Raw genomic sequence first — 4,205 nt, 5'->3', positions numbered from 1 at the left:
GCCTGCCCAGACCCTATTCCCGAAACTGGTTCAGTGTCAGCAGTGCCACCTAGTTTGTATTCTTTTTGAGGTTCCACAGGTGAGTCTGATGTGCGGCTCTGTGGGGAACCATTCTAAGCTCGCTCTGTGGTGCCGTTTCCATCCTACTGTTGGTTGTTTGATGGGGGAAGAGGGCCTGGATATGCTTTCGGGGTGGTCACGTATTGGTGTACCCTGGAAGCACAAACATCCACAGTTACGGGACCCAGAAGCAGGCTATGGGCCCAGCTATGCTTTGCTGGCCCAGAACCTCCTCCAGATCAGCATCTCATGAGAGGAGGCTGGGTGAGGGAGATGCCAGAGGAAGGAACTGGAAAGTGGTTACAGAGAGTGGACACTTCTGGGGGCTCTTGAAGGGAGGACAGCATACACAAACAGAGTCCTTACAAACACCCAGCACCAGGGCCTTATACTGCACCCACCCGCATGTTGACAACTTTAAATTTTTAGTACTTTTTTTAAAGGTTAATTTTTAAAAGTTTGTCGCCAAGTCAGTCCAGGCACCCGAGACACAAAGGCCAAATCCCTGGAGTTTAAAGGTTAAAAAACAAAATTCAACTGAGCACATCTTAAAGATCTTACTGGCTTTATTTAGTGATTCATGAGTCAGGCGGTGTCCAATCTAGCAGATAGAATGGAGCTCCAAAGAGCTATACAAGGCAAGACATTAACACAACATTGTAGATTGACTATACTTAAATTAAAAAAAAAAAAAAAGATGCCATGGAGGAGCCGAGGAAGAGCTATACAAGGTGAGAAATTTTATAGACAGAAGGGAACAGAACAGGGAAATTAGGCAAAAAGGTGGGTTGGTTATTGCAAAGTTACTTTCCTTCTAGGGGATGACAGGGTGTTATCAGGCAGTTTGCCTAACTAATGCTGATCAGTCGATTCCTGACTTAAGCTGATACCTAGTTTAGGACTTCATTGTAGAGAGAGCCAAAATTGTAACTAAGTTGAATTTCCGTTTCGTGACCTGGAGCTTAGCATAAGCACCTCCATTTTGGGCCTGTTGTCTTGTCTTTATCAGAACAAAGTATATCCTTAGAGCCTGAAGGATTGCTCTTTTCCTTCCTTTGAGCTAAAGCCATAATAGTAAGCAGTTTTGGTGTTCCAAAGCCATGTTTCGGTGTTTTAACTAGTTGGACAACTTTGTGAGCAGTGGGTGGCCCTGGCTTGTTTTACCCAGCTGAGCTTTAGGCCAGCAGTGTTGATTCATTTTGTTTGTATTTTGTTCTTCCTTTTACCATGTCAGAATAGTCTTTTTTTTTTACTTTGTAGTGTTCAACAAAGCTATTTCCCCCTTTTAGCATAGGTGACAAATGGTAGAGCCGTTCGCGTTGACCTAATGCTGGATCGAGAAAGCTTTGTAACAGTGACGGGTATGATAGGCTCTAGAAAGCTTACTGTTTAAGTGTTTTTGGTTTTGCATTTATTTAATCAAGATTTATTGGCTCTGTTATGTGCCAAGTGTGGTACTGGGAGCTAGGGGAGACTGATAAACAGTCTCAGTCCTCATGGAACTTAAGCACTTGTGGTAAAGCATATGTTCGTCAAATAATAATTAAAATCATAGTAAGTACTGTGAAAGAAAAGTATGCTGAGAGGATAGGACAGATGAACCTGATGAGGGGGAAGGGACCGTTGGGTAGAGATCAGGGTGGGCTGCTGTCCAGGCTACAAAGGCCTTCTCGGCTGTAGAAGCAGCACGTGCAAAGGCCCTGAGGTGGGAAGATCCTTGGCACATTCAAGGAACAGAAGGAAGGCTGGTAGGGGTTAGAGTGGCAGGAAATGAGGTCAGATCACAGAGGACCTTATAAGCCTTGGTAAAAGTACTGGAATTTGGGTTTAGGGATTTAACTGAGCCTCACTGACCTTGTCTCATCTCCATGTTGGCCAGGAAACTCTTTTCTCTGTCACGGAAAAGGCTCCCTTTCAAAGCTGACCCCACCCTGGAGAATCTCTTCCTTTAGAGCTCTCTTGAGGCTTCGTACCCACCAGTCTTTTGCTTTATCATGACTGACAGGTCTCCAGCCTGAGCCTCATGATCCCTGCAACTATATCATCCCCAGGCCGGGAATGAAAGGATAACTTTAAATACTTGTGGTGGGGGAGGGAAGGCAACCAAAAACTCATCTTCCTGATGCATTCACTTCAGATTAGCAAATCCTGGCAGGGCAGATCCTTGGCTTTTATCTCCTGTGTGCTTGGACTGAATTGGCAACAAGTTTTTAAAAATCAACTTTGTTTTTAATGCAAAAAATTTTAAGTTGGCAACCTATAAGCATAGTGTAAAGGTGTTCTTGATGTTGAGTGCTTCATAGATTCTGGGCTGTGGGGCAGAAGCTGTGACTGACTACGTGTTCAGTTGGCACTTTGAAATCGTCTCCTGTACCACTACTGTACACCTGCCAGCTGCAGTGGGTCCCAGGCCCACAGTGCATCGTCTAGCAATGCCCAGGTTGCCCTGGTAACCACTGCCCATGATCAGGGATCTGCTTGCCTGAATGCAGATCCTCAGCTGCCCTTTTTGGGGACCCTTCTGGCACATTCTGCTTCATGACAGGCAGCATTTCCCAGTGACTTCTTGGCATGGAACCCAGGCTGGCTGCCCTCAACAGTCCTAGCTTTTGAATCTCACCTGGGCCTGTGCCTGCCACAGGCTTCTGCAGGGGTCATCCTGTGCAACCAGCCTGCAGCTTGGGACATGGTGCAGAGCCGTTTTGTGTTGGATGCAGTGGGTCAGCTGCTCTGACTTCCCTCCTGTGTGTGTACGTGCGAATGAAGCAGCAGAGCACAGAGGCCTGGACGGTGTACCACCATCAGAGGTTACAGCTCTCCTGCAAGCTGGGCACTTCTCTGGGTTCAGTTCCCACATCTATACTGTGGGCGTGAGAGTAGCAGCTTCCACATAGTGAGCGCTGACTCTGTTCATTCCTTTAACCCTGTGGGTACATAGTAGCATCTCCATTTTCCATGCCCGCCCTGCAGGATGATGAAGGGGATTAAATAGATTAATATGTGAAGTGCTTTGCAACCTGGAGTGTGTCAGCTACAAGGAATTTTATTCAAAATGGATTGGGGAATTTCAGACAGATGAAAATTGTAATTTGCAATATTTATGCTGCCTATTCATACATAATGCTGATTTACAAACAGGCATCAATTTATAGTACAGGTCATTCATTTAGTATATGAATATTTTTTGAGGGCCTACAATGATGTAGAAGGCATTGTTTTAGGTGCTTAAGATACATCAGTGGAGAAAATCAAAGACTGCTGCCCTTGTGGTGCTTAGATTCTAGCAGGCAGACGGACAATAAATAATAATGAGTAAGTTGTGTGATGCGTGGGGCTGTTATGAGTGCTGAGGAAAAGAAGAAAGCAGAGCAGCTAGGAGGGGGCAGGCGTGCAGGTTGCTTTTTTCATCAGGGTGAGTCTGTGTTTTTAAATATTTCCTGAGCACCTGCCATGTACGGTGGCCTGGAGCCACAGCAGTGAACCGGATAGATAAGGTCCTTCCCTCCTGGAGTTTCCTTTCTGGCGGGCAAACACATATGATAATTGCAGGCTGCGGTACGTGCTGTGGAAATAAACCAGGTGATGGGAGGGGCAAGTAAAGGTGGGAGCAAATAGAGCGGTGAGGTGGTCCCCCTGAGTGACATTGAGCTGGGCCTGAAGTGGAAGTGAGCCAGCCATGGGCAGGACCTGGACTGGGGCTGGGGGAGACTCGGCAGCTGGAGTTGGCAAAGGGGGGCATGGGTGTGAGTGGGAAGAGGGGCAGAGGGAGCTGTGAGGCCGGGGGAGAGTGGCCAGGACCCCTGGACAGTGTAGAGCCTTGCAGGGGTCTGGATTCTACCCTAACATCTGAGGAGAGCCACTGAAGGGCTCCCAGCAGGGCCTGACTCGATCTCCTTTGTGGTTTTTTTGGTTTTTTGGGTTTTTTTTTTAGTGTAGGTACTGGGGATTGAACCCAGGACCTCCTCTACCACTGAGCTATACCCACCTCCACCCCTGCCTCCTTTATGTTAAAAGGCCGTACTGCACTGCATGAAGGGTGGCCCATGCCAGGAGTTCTCTCCATACAAGCAAGCAGGATACAGCCCGTTCTCCAACTGACTCGCATTCATTGAAGTCCCACTGTGCGCTGAGCACTGTGCTTTGTG

This window comes from Camelus ferus, chromosome 1 (assembly GCF_009834535.1).
Source record: "Camelus ferus isolate YT-003-E chromosome 1, BCGSAC_Cfer_1.0, whole genome shotgun sequence".
Taxonomy (NCBI): domain Eukaryota; kingdom Metazoa; phylum Chordata; class Mammalia; order Artiodactyla; family Camelidae; genus Camelus; species Camelus ferus.
The sequence above is the reverse complement of the archived record's forward strand: the minus strand, read 5'-3'. Positions refer to the sequence as shown.